Raw genomic sequence first — 13,640 nt, 5'->3', positions numbered from 1 at the left:
GTGAATTTCACCCCTCAATTCCCTCTCTCCCTTCTTTTTCCAACCAAAATTAAATAAAATTATAAAATACGAAAATCCATTAAACCAAAGTTAATGGTCATTTAAATGCCATTATTTCTATAGTTTTTCCAGCCCTTCCATTTTCCCACTATGATGGCTAGGGTTTCTGGACATCTTTACTCAGAACCTAAAATAATCTGAACACAAAAAGAATTATTTCATGTTCACCAAGGTTCGAACACACAATCACCCAATTATCAAGCCACTGCATAACCAATCAACCACATGTTTTATACCAATCAACCAAGCATCTCATATAATGTCTTCAAAAAGTGGCTTAAGAAATTTGTGTCGCTATCACTCACCATGGTCCTAGGTATGCCATGAAGCCATACAACTTCCTTAAAGAAGAGATTTTGAATGAAACTTGCATCATCTACCTTGTGGCATGGAATAAAATGAGCCATCTTAGGAAACCTATCCATAACCACAAAGATAGAATACCTACTTGGCCTATAGTATGAAATTCATTGAGATGTCTACCCAAGGCAAAGAAGGGATAGGTAAAAGAGTACAGAGGCCATGGGATTGAGCCTTATAATTGGCCTTTTGGCATGCTATGCAATTTCCACAATGTCTCTCCACATGCTTTCTCATGTGAGGCATTAAGAAGTGCTCTTTTAAGACCTCTAAGGTCAACCATTCCACAATCACAAAGATAGAATCCTTACCTTTCCTTGTCCTTGGGAGCTCTAGTATGAAATACATTGACATGTCTACCCAAAGAAAAGAAGGGATAGGTAAAGGAGTGTAGAGGCCATGGGGTTGAGCCCTAGAATTGGCAAATTTATTTAGATTCCTTTATATTTGCAATGTAAAACTGAATATAAAAACATAATGCATGATATGAATATGAGATATACTATGAGAGTTATCAACCGGAAATGCACATATGATGGCAGTAGATAGGATTAATGCATACTAGCCTAATCCTAGAATGCAAATGTGATTTTTGTGCATTAAGATAAGTCCATGTAATAAAAATAATAATAAAAAAATATTACACTATTTTATACTGATAAAAAATTATTTTTGTTTCTGTTACATATTTTATATCATGTTTTAGTGGACTGAATTGTATTTACGGATAAGTATAAAAAAGCATAATTCAAAATTGTCCTCTTTTCAATCCAAAGATAGCACTAGATATAGACAGAATTAAGTAGAATATGATAACTTAAGTCAAGAACGAAACCATGCATATGAATTATAAATGACAAACTTAGCCATAATTCATATTGTTTTTTAATTAAAATTGAAGCTTTTTCTTTCGTGAACCTTGGTGATAAAAGTTTGTTTATCGAGATAAATAACACTAAAATAATTCTAAAATTCTCTTCTTCTTTAAAGGTGGTTTTACTTAACCGTTAGAAATTTAGATTTTATTAGTAATTTTAATTGTTGAATTCTTTTAAAGGAAAATCCTTCTCTGAAACAAAGCCTCTGTTTCTCATTCTCGAAAATCGAAAACTGAAGGGTGCTGATATCTGATTTCTGGGCGATTTCTCTGGTCTGTGAGTAACCTGGTAAGTAATACAAACTCTCACCTTCATATTGTTCATTAATATGTTCTGAGTAGGTGTAGCCTATTGCTCACTATTTGTCCTCTTTTCAATCCAAACATAGCACTAACTATATAGACCGAATTAAGTGGAATATGATAGAAAAATAACTTTCATTCAACAATCCAAACGCATGGAAGAGAGTTAGTGTTCATCATCTTCATCAGCTACTGCACTACCTTCACCTTCGAGAAAAATATTTTTTTTAAAACTATTTATAAACAAATGTTTTAAAATATGAGTGGATAAATTAATTAGACTTAAATTCCTTTTCTTTTCTTACAATTTCGTGAATGATACTTTTGGTTATTGTAAAACTTTAATACCAAGTTTAACTTTTAATCTTTTAATTATAAAAGATGTCAAGTTTTATTATTACTCATATTTATGTTACTAATTAACTAATATTGTTATATATATATATATATATATATATATATATATATATATATATATTAATAGTCTACTTAAATTTGTAATTTTTTTTTAACAAATTAGATGATTAAATATATAATTAAATTTTAAAAGTACACATTCTTTAAATTACGTGATTAAATTACTGATATATCATATAGGGTCAGTAAAGAGAAAAAAAGAAAATGTGGAGAATGAAAGCATTGTAGTAGTACCTTCCAAGGTAGAGTTGCTCAGATAGGATGATGCAGGCCAAGCCGGTAACAATGATCATACGCAGAGGATTGAAAGCAGTCACAATAACTGGACCCATGGATTTTATGACCATGCCTTGTATGTAACTATTCCCTGTAATACGTACAATGTTTAAAACAGTGGTTAAGAAAAATATAAGATTTTCAGACCAAACAGTGTTGTTTAGGTACATATATTACTGTACCATGAATCCAATCCAAAAGCACTAACCGCGTAAGCAGGGGCAAAGAGTCGTGTGTCCCAACCAAGTGACCAAGCATGAGGTTGCTGGCGTTCTGCCAAGATTGCAACAACAGAGCTTTGAAGTGTTCCTACAAAGCAAACCCAAGTGGCCACCGACATCTCTGCTGGGTATTTTCTCAATGTTATGGCCTACATAACACCAATCATTAATTTCTCCAAAGATATTCATAGACATTTCATCTTATAATAATATGTGAAACTTAATTACAATAATTAATTACAATAATATGTAAAATGCAGAGAAACCTGCACAACCAATGAGGAGGAACACTGTTCCTATGACCCAATGGTTGCCGGTGGGGTTGCTCACGTTCTCAGTTTGGCTGGCATGGCTGCTCGAAGATCTCATGAAACTAAGGACGGGGCCTTTGTAGAGTGCCATAAGCAAGGTTCCTCCAAACGTTACTACGGTGCCAATCACTTTCGCTTGACATGCTACCTCCTTAATTTTCATATGCTCCATTCTGCCAATTTTAAAAACATGTCAATTCTCTCTTTCTTTGATTCTCGGAGTTTAAAAATAATAAATTTGTTTTCTTGAAAGCTATACTTCCAAAGACAATAAGAGAAAATTAATTAGCGTTGTGGGACTTTTGCCTAACATTTCTATGGAAGCATTTTAATCCATTACTAACCAATCCCCTGTGGACCATTATTTAGAACCTTTCTTATATTTATTAGATAAGCTTGCAGGTAAATACAAATTGTTTCGATAATGTTGCATTGGCATCTTCTTGAAAGAGAAAGACAGAGTTTGAAGCTAACTACATCTGCATCTTATTTCTAGGGTATATGTGAGTGGGAGGTAGACAAAAATAGAAAAAAAATGTTTAATAAATGTGATCAAAAGAAAATCTAAAAGTAAAAATAACCTTGTATTATTCTTATTTGATGGAATACTTACCCTAGTATGACTGCCATCACAAAAGTAATAGAGGGAGCGGAGTTCATGACAGCGGATAAGAAAGAAGCAGACGTGAATTTCATGCCCAATAGAGCGAAACACTGATCCAGTATTATTCTGCAAGTAGCATCGTATAATTTAATTAGCTACGTCTACTGAACAATAATAACAAAGTCAAAGTTCAATGAGTGTATAAGAGAATCATACTCGAAGAAAGCCAGTGCCATAATCTCTGAAAATACTCGGAAAGTCATTTTCGGCCTAATTTTCCTGAAAAAATATTTGTTTTAAGAAAGTTATTAAGACTTAAATTTTAAGTCTAACTCAAAATTTTACAAAACGAACTTGCATGCATGCATGAGAGAGGTAAGTCAAAGATACCTTTCAAGAAGAAAGGCGAAGGGAGCGAGAGTAACTGAGGCGATGGCATTACGGTAGACAATTGTTAGTATTTCAAAGGTTGTGAAAGGGATAGTTGAAGGGATGGAGAAAATGTGTAGATAGTAGAGTGTGAAAGTAGTAGTTGGAGAAGTGTATTTTGTAGTTGAGAATAGTGTATTAGATGTTGTGTTAGTTGTTCTTCTTATTACAAATGGTAGGATACATGGGTATTTATAGACCTATAGATTATTCTATAAACTTCTAGCTAGAACTAATGCAAATACTTCTAGAGTTTTCTACATAGTTGAATGTTCTTGATTTTTCTTTCTATCCTAGGCTTTTCTCCAATACTCTAGAAGTTTCTTTACATTTCAACATCTCTATCTTATATTTTTCTAGATTCTTCTAGAATTTGCATTATACTTTAATACTCCTCCTTGATGCAAATTCGGTAACTCCAAGCATAGTGCGTAGTAGTTCAAATCTTGGTCTTGGTAAAGCCTTTGTGAAGATATCTGCAATTTGATCTTCTGTCTGGCAGTACTCAAGTCGTATCTTCATATTTGTTTCCGCTTCTCTTATGAAGTGGTATTTAATTGCTATATGTTTTGTTCTGTTGTGATGCACAGGATTCTTTGTCATTGCAATGGTTGATTTATTGTCACAATTAATTGTAGTAGGGCCACTTCGTTTTTCTCCCATATCTTTGAGTATTCTTCGAAGCCATATAGTCTGACTTGTTGCTTCAGCGGCTGCCACATATTTTGCTTCAGCGGTTGATTGTGCAACTGTGGCTTGCTTCTTTGACGCCCAAGAGAATATCCCCGATCCAAGTGAGAAAGCATAGCCTGAGGTGCTCTTCATGTCGTCCACTGACCCTGCACAATCACTATCAGTATAACCAAGCAATGTTGGATTGCCTGTGGATTTGTACCATATACCGTACTCTTTGGTTCCTTGTAGATATCTTAAAATTCTTTTGCCTACGCCAAGATGTATTTGGCTTGGGTTTTGCAAGAATCTTGATAAGAGACTTGTAGCGAACATGATATCTGGTCGTGTAGCCGTCAGATAAAGTAGACTTCCAACTAGACTCTTGTATCGAGATGCATCGGCTTCTGGTGCTCCATCCACCTTTTGTAGTTTCTCATTCGTCACTAGTGGTGTGCTTACAGGTTTGCACCCGTACATCTTAAATTTCTTCAGCAAATCTTCTGTATATTTCTTTTGTGAGATGAATATTCCATCATCTCTTTGACTTACCTCTATGCCGAAGAAATAACTCATCAAGCCAAGATCAGTCATCTCAAAGGTCTTCATCATATCTTCTTTAAATTCCATCAACATCTTTGTGTTGGTTCCAGTATAAATAAGATCATCTACATATAGAGAGAGTAAAAGAGTATGCTGACTGGAGCAAATGTTGTGAAAGGGATAGTTGAAGGGATAGAGAAAATGTGTAGATAGTAGAGTGTGAAAGTAGCAGTTGGAGAAGTGTATTTTGTAGTTGAGAATAGTTGTATTGGATGTTGTGTTAGTTGTTCTTCTTATTACAAATGGTAGGATACATGGGTATTTATAGACCTATAGATTATTCTAGAAACTTCTAGCTAGAACTAATGCAAATACTTCTAGAGTTTTCTACATAGTTGAATGTTCTTGATTTTTCTTTCTATCCTAGGCTTTTCTCCAATACTCTAGAAGTTTCTTTACATTTCAACATCTCTATCTTATATTTTTCTAGATTCTTCTAGAATTTGCATTATACTTTAATAACAATGAAGACGTAATGGCTCATACCCTTCTTTATAGCATCCATGGCGAAAATGAACATGCCGGCGGAGCCAAATTGAACCGCCAATAGCAGCAGATAGGGCCTTGCATTAGTGAACCACGTACGCATCTTATTCTCTCTGTGAGTGAGAATTTGGAAATTCCTTATATACCTGCTTCTCTTTATCTGCAACAATCATCTGAATATTTATACCCTACACATGAATATATTTCATAATAATTATACCTAATCCAAAAAGTTGCTTAATGTATATTCTCCGCTTTACAGATTGAAAAGAGAAGCCTTGTAGCTTGCTCGTTCTGGGTAGTTGCTTCCCATTCAGCATGCAACATCAAAGAGGGAAAGGTGATTTTGGAATGTTCAGATTATTACGTCACCATCATTTTCTTAATGCTTTCTAATTCACTAGACATTAAAGGGAAAATGGTTATTCACTATTTCATGCCTTTCAATCTTGTGTCTCTTAATTACAAGCAAGGAGATTATAACATCAATCAATCACTAACTAGATGGAATTAGTTGGCCTTCCGTCCTTGATACTTCATTCTCTTTCCGATTGGACTTTAGTTATGGAGGTTTCAAACATAGACTTGTTTCGGGTTCTACTAGGTGGGAACATTTGTTTAAGATTTTCACTGTACCTCTTTAAAGTGCTAGCTTCGGACACTTGAATCATATATAGGTGTGACAAAGCGCTTTGACACCAAACAAAAATTTCGGATTCTCTCCCATGTTTTTTTATTCATCATCAGATTTTAAAGAACTGATACCACAGTTCTTCTTAAATGTAGAACAAATCACCGTTTTAACTTTTTAAATTATAAAGAGTCTATCGAAATTAAACAACTTGCATTTTAGAAATTAAAATGAGATAAATTATTGGATTAAAAAATCAACAAAATAATTTAAATTTTCTAAAACTTACTTAAATACTTTAGTCTTTAAGACTTATGGAAACAACATATTAATTTCATTTTGGGAATAAAAATAAAATTTATTTAAAATAATTCGAATATGATATTTAATAAAAAATTCATATAATTTGACCTCCCCGTGCAAAAGGATACCTAGAATAATTTAGTGATAAATATTTTAGTGATGTGAGCAGTGAGTCCCGGTGAGAATGGAAATTAGTATTGAGAGCTAACGAGAGTACGGATTCCAGTGACCTCTCTCCACCAATACCTACCTATTCATTCAGAAAAACTCTTTTATATTATAAATTTTGTATCGAAATAAAGCTAATAACAGTGAAAATAACATAAAAACTTTTGAGCGACGAACCATCTCGCTCAGGCGAGATGGCCTCGCCTAAGCGAGAGTCTGCAAAACTTTCAGGCCCATTGTTCGTGGTCTCGCCTAAGCGAGAGCCTGTAGCTTGAGCGATAACACTCCTCTCGCCTGAGCGAGGGCTCATAGCTTGAGCGAGACCTGACACAGATTTTACTGTTTCCTTACATGCTTGTTATTGATGGTATGATTGATTGGTTTGCTCTAATTAAAGTATGAGGTATGTGAAAATGTATGAGATCTCTGATATTATAGGCTAGATTCATGAGTTTTGGTATGATTTTGGCATGAGACATGTATGGGATGGTTGGTATCAAAGTCACATGGAATTGGTATGGACAATGCTTTTATATTGGTTGATAGAACATGTTGTTGGTTTGGTTAGTGTTGGTCTCTTGGCAAGCGTACCAAAAGTCAACTGTAGTATAATGATTTAAAGTAGGAGTGTCGAACCCACGAGGAACGGATTCAGTGAAAATTAATAATTATCTCAATCAGCATATGTACAAAGATTTTAATTTGACTTGACATTAACTATTGCATAAAATGAATACAATAAAAGCGGAAAAGTTTAGAAAAATACAGTAAAGGAAACTAGGATTGAATTTCATCTATCTCCCTTGTCTGTAATCTGGATGAATATAATATATAACATCTGAAAATACCAATATTGATGCACACTCAAAAATCATTTATACCGATCCCTCACGTATAAAATTCATAAGATTAGTTCCCTGAATATTGATTCCTCACATATCCAACAAACTATCTAGCATTAGGATCGAGTGTTAAAAGCAATTGATATATTGAGATCTATTCCTAGCATCACAGTATATCAAGTATCATTGTTCAAATCAGATTTTCAGAAATACTTTCCAGTCAGATCTAAAAATCAAAATCAAAACATCTATTGATCAAATAGAAGCATTAAGAGCAGAACAATAATACCAATATTGAGTAAAACAGAAATGTTATATATAAATATCACCAGATTACATCCAAGTTCGAGTAGATTACATTCAATCCCAAAGGAGAAGATTAACCACTCATGGTAGCTATCAAATCCTAAGAACTAAAGAAGAAGAAGAAGAAATAGGATCTGTATTATGCTCCTGGTATAAGCTCTGTAGCACGGATGCACTCCTCTTCCAAAATCTCTAGCTCTTTTTCACTTATGATTCACGCAATATATATACTCCATGAAGGTCTCGCTCAAGCCACCCGAGTCTTGCTTGAGTGAGACAACATTCTTCATGCTAAAGAAAGCCTCTCGCTTGGGCGAGACGTGCTGAAGTCAAGATCTCGCTTAGGCGAGCAAGAGTACTTCGAGCTGAAGAAAGGATCTCGCTTAGGCGAGATTGGCAGCATCTGATCTCGCTTGGGCGAGAATGGCGGCAAGGGAGGGTCTCCACTGCACGAGCGCTCGCTTAAGCGAGGTCCTGCGTCGCTTAGGCGAGAATGGCAGCAGTGGCTTTAGCTTAGGCGAGCATGCTTTGGTTTTGAGCGACCCTGCAGAGTTTCTTTCCTATTTCTTCATTTCTCTTTCACTCTTCTTCTGTTCTTTCCTCCTTCAATCATAATTTACCTGAAAATTACACAAAATAGGGATTAAGTGATTTCTTTTCAACAAAAACTTGGAAGTTCATTCTTTTCTAGATTTAGGGAGAATCAATCATGATATAAACACAAATTAAGAACATAAGTGCCCTCATTTCATATGAAAATTACTCATTTTTGGCACTTATCAGTTAGGACGTAATTCCACGATGGTTTCGTGGTGGTGCCTCATTGGTTAGGGCGTAATTCCATGAGCCTCTAGGTGAGACCTCATGGTGGTACCTCAGTTGGTCGGGACGTAATTCCATGACCCCTGTTAGTGAGAGTTCATGGTGGTGCCCCATTTATATAATTTAGTAAGGATTCAAGGTAAGGCAGCTCGGTAGAGCAATAAAGACCACCACAAGTGCAAGCATCCGCTGAATCTGACTAATTATATGTATTCGGATGAGTCGTGTCGTGAGTCTTAGTGTATTGGTTTCAAGTCATAACATGATTGGTTGACATGAGCATCTTGAACTATGAAATTGTATGTAACTGTATGATAAATCAGTTTTTACTCTAACTTACCCTTTGCTTGTTTGATTGTTATGTGTGTGTGGTTTTCTCTTTTTGCGATGATCATCAACTTGTTGATGGGAGCAGATGCGAGAACTACTCGTGGTCAACCGGAAAATGGTGATTTCGTTGTTTAGCCTCTCTAGGTTGGATTCCAGCTTTCTTTTAGGGCCATGGCCCATATATCATCCTAATTTTGAGTATTAATCGTTTACTGTCGATCCTTGTACTTTGTTTTGTATTGGCATCTTGGTGTGCCTTGGTTTCCTCTGAATATTTTGGGTTAATTATATGGAGTGATGTTAATACTTTGAATCTTCGCTCATTATATTATATTGTGTGACGCTTTCATTTAATTAAAGTTTAATTATTAAATGAGACGTTACATATATCAATCATATAAATAACTCTATCAAATCAATGGACGACCATTCACTAGTGCAAAATGTCCATTTTACCTCGCCTTATATGCTTCGGTTGGCCAAGAACCGAAGCATATAATGGCGCGGTGGCATTTTTGCAATTAGAGCCAAGTTTTAGGCCTCGGTTCTCCAAATACCCGAAGCCAAAGAGGGTATAGGCCCCGGTTCGCTCAAAACCGGTGCCAAAGAGGGGTATAGGCCTCGGTCCAGTAGGACCCGAAGCCAAAAAGTGGCTGGAAGTCAGGGTATAGGCCTCGGTCCAAGAAGACCCGATGCTAAAAGGGGGTCAATGGCTTCAGTTCCTCTAACAACCGAAGCCATAGGGTTTATTTAGGGTTCAAAATTCGCGAACCCTTCTTCCTCCCCGCGTCACAGCCTCTGTTCAAGTCCCCGCGCCAGCAGCGCCTCTGTTCGAAATTCCGCCCCTTCGTCCTCCTCAGCAAGTCAGGCGCCACCGAGGAGCTCCTCCACCTGGTGCCTTGCGCGAGCGATGTTGCGGACACGGGGTCGACGACGACACAGCTCCTCCACCTGGTGCCTTGCGCAACCCACAGCGTCCGCGCCAAACCCTCGTTAGTCTAGGTTACCTCCCGCCGCCGCAGCCACCACTATGCGCTCCAGCGTCCGCGCCAAACCTCGTCGAATAGGGGTTTTGATTTGCCCCTGAGCCGCCGCACTTTTCTATCACCGGCAAGCTGCGCTCGTTGCCATTCACAGCCTCTGGCATCCACCACCACTCCTCACTGAACTGGTTCGGCAGCGTGAGCACTGGACATCCCGCCTCTGCCATTTTTGGTGAACCTCCACCTGAACCCTAGCTTCTGATAGGTACTGTTGGTATTGTTTGGACAGGTTCATCTGCATTTTTTTGAATAACGAGATGGGAGACAAACTCCTTCAGAACGAACTCCTTCAGAACTTCCAATTTGCAGAGAATCAGATTTGATTATGGACCAGCTTGTGGAACTGACGAGTAAAGGAATATGCCTCGGTTCTTATCAAGACCGAGGCAAAAAACTGGGTCTATGGCCTCGGGTGATAACCGAGGCCAAAAGATATACCTTTTGGTCTCGCCCCAATATGCCTCGGTTCCAAACCCGAGGCAAAATGTCAAAAATAACCGGGGCAGAAAGCCCTTTCTGCACTGGTGATTAATTCATAACAAACTTATTCCTTGTATTTATTATATTATAATAAAAAAGTTATAATAATTACGTATAAAACAAAAAGAGTGCTTATACGAAGACTATGTGCATGCACCCATCAACATATTACCAAAAACATGTGACAAAAGCATATTATATATATATATATATATATATATATATATATATATATATATATATATATATATATATATATATATATTACATTAAAAATGAAAAAAATAGAATTCCAAGATTTTATTCTCACAATTTTGTTACTATTACTTTTAACCCTTTTATAGCAATTTTAAACTCTAGAAAGTCCACATAAATATAACCCATGTAAGATAATCGATATTACTATTATTTTATAATAATATGTGTCTATTTCACTTCAGAACAAATACTAAAATTTCTTTAAAATTGAGGAGAAACGTATTTGAACAAAGATTAGAGTATATAATTGCTTCAATCACTTCTAAATTTTTGACATTGTATATAGTATTTGTCATTCTCTGCTTGTTTATTGATTAAGCTTATCTTCTAACTATTTTGTTGTGTAATATCCGATTGATGCAATTTCAGCTTTTAGAGTATTTTATGGTGTTTAAGTTTGTTTTTTAAATGTAGAACACTTTATCATAATATTCAAAATAGATAAGTCAATGTATAAAATACATTAATACAATTTTACAAAAGATAAAACTATAAAAATATAACATTTATATACTCGAACTAAAGTAATAAGTTCTATACCAAAGCTAACCACTACAAAAGCTTTGTGAGACCTTTCCACTACTTTAACTCATAGTTGTCATCTTTTAGAGGTGTCTCTAAACCTGCAACTTTATTTGTTCCTACCGAATAGGTGATCATTGCAAAAGAAAGAGACAAACAAATATAAGAAACACAAAGTACACAAAAGGGTAAGCAAGTGTAAGAAAAAATTAACCTAAAACCAACAAATCATGATATATATATATATATATATATATATATATATATATATATATATATATATATATATATATATATTCAAAATGGACCCCTTGTGCGCCACGATACCTCATTCTATTGGAGACATATTTTCTGACTTGAATCACCACATGACACCTTGAATTTACCTTGGCTTAACACTTTATCAAATACCTCAGTTTATTGGAGACCTCATCTCTCTGGGAAGGCACAAATATATATGAACGTTGAATGTTAGAATGGTTGTGCTTGTTTGGATTGATCTTGTGATGTTTGAGAGAATTAGAATCAAAGTAATTGAGCAATTCAGTACAAGCCCTAATGTTTTAAAATTGTTTTTAAACCAAAGTACTAAGAGAGGGGTACCAAATTGATCAATTAAAAAGGTCCAACTTCCCTCTTATCATAGAGTGTATTTTCTGGTTTTTGATACAACATTGAGTAGTAATAGACTGGTGTTGTGCGCCAGCCTCGTTGTATAGGTATGTGAGCATTTAAGCTCCTGGCTCTTGAGGAGGTCAAAAGATCTAAGGAGGTCTTCCTAGAGTCGAGCTATAAAGTAAGCATGGCAAGATAAATAGCAGGTCCTTATAAAGTCGAGGTATCAAATTAACATGGAGTTGTTGAAATGGTAGATCTGCCTTAGGACGAGGTATCACATCATTAGAATGTCAAAAAGATGAAATTTCCTAAAAAATGAGATATTCAAAATATCTTGGAAATATTTTAAGATTATGGTAATAAGATATTATGTCTTTGTGACTCATATTCCACTACAAAAAGTCATGTATATGACATTATTATTGATCATTATCTATTATCTTTTAGGTAGTTATGTAGAAAAGATAGGTTTAAGTATATCTACAAATTTGTAATTGATTTACCTATAAATAAAGCATTAACTCATACGGTAAAGGGACATAACTATTTTGGCCTAAGTGTTACCTGCTAAGGTTAAGATACTTCTTTACTTTTGTTTTCAGTTTAAGGTTCATTTGCACCTCTTTATCAGAACAATATTAAAATAAGAGTGAAATATGTTTTTGGTCTCTTAATTTTAAGTGAAAATTGAAATTAGTCCCTCTTCGAAACTTTGTCGCAATTTAGTCCTTTTAACCAAATTTTGTTAAGTTTATTTGATGTTTCAAATGCATTTCATGATAGTTTCTTAGCTAACATTTAAGCGAAAATGTGTCAATATTCATGATAGTTTTTATTAGCTAACATTTCTTACTAAATTAATTACTAAATATTAAAATGATTTATTATATAAATGCATTTTTAAATTTGCATTTAATATATAATAAATAAATATTTATAAATAATTTTTCTTACTATAATAAAATGAATACAATATTTTGTTCATATATAATTTATATATAAAATAAAAATATTCAATAATTGTAACCATCAAAAAAATAGAATATTTCAAGTCTCTTGGATCATTAAAAGTTAAGTATTAAGCGACCTAGCCATATAGTTCAAATATGTACACAAGATTGCAAACATATAGTATTTATATGCCTGTCACAAAATTTAAAGTTTTTCAAAATACACAAGTTAATAACTTCCTTCAAAATATAAGACAAGACTATTAAACTACACCATATCATATAACTATTTATATTCAAAAGAAACTCTAAACTTCATACCACAACCTACTAGATAGCACCATCACCACTTGGAACCTCATCATTTCACACCATAGAAGCAGTCATTGAAAAAAGAGACAAAACAACCAACAAACAAAGGAGGGTAAGCTAATGATAACATAAACATACATATGCAATTCTCATATAACATTTTTTTTTCAATAATGATAAACCAACTTTATCCAAGCCAACAACTCTCATATCACAAGGCAATTTCCAACTGTTAACATACATATAAACTAGACTCCATTATCCATATTTATGTATTCACTCAAACTCTAGAAGCTTTGCTTTGTCATCACTACTATAGAAAACTATTATGACGATGACGAAAATTGAAATCTGATAGTTGACCAATGACAGTCTTGGTCCAAATCATCTTGAAACTGCACACAAACCACAACGGTCTTGGTACGAATTGTCATTA

At 34.8% G+C, this 13,640-nt stretch overlaps 1 pseudogene; it reads right to left on the bottom strand.

Annotated features, from left to right (window-relative positions):
• Nucleotides 1-1,510: 1,510 nt before the first annotated feature.
• On the bottom strand, nt 1,511-5,751 carry LOC114189235 (WAT1-related protein At4g08290-like; annotated as a pseudogene).
• Between the last annotated feature and the right edge of the window lie 7,889 nt (nt 5,752-13,640).

Source organism: Vigna unguiculata, chromosome 6, assembly GCF_037176805.1.
Source record: "Vigna unguiculata cultivar grain cowpea cultivar isolate G323 ecotype 2 chromosome 6, ASM3717680v1, whole genome shotgun sequence".
Taxonomy (NCBI): Eukaryota; Viridiplantae; Streptophyta; class Magnoliopsida; order Fabales; family Fabaceae; genus Vigna; species Vigna unguiculata.
Note: the sequence above shows the minus strand (reverse complement) of the source record. Positions and strands in the feature narration are given on the sequence as shown.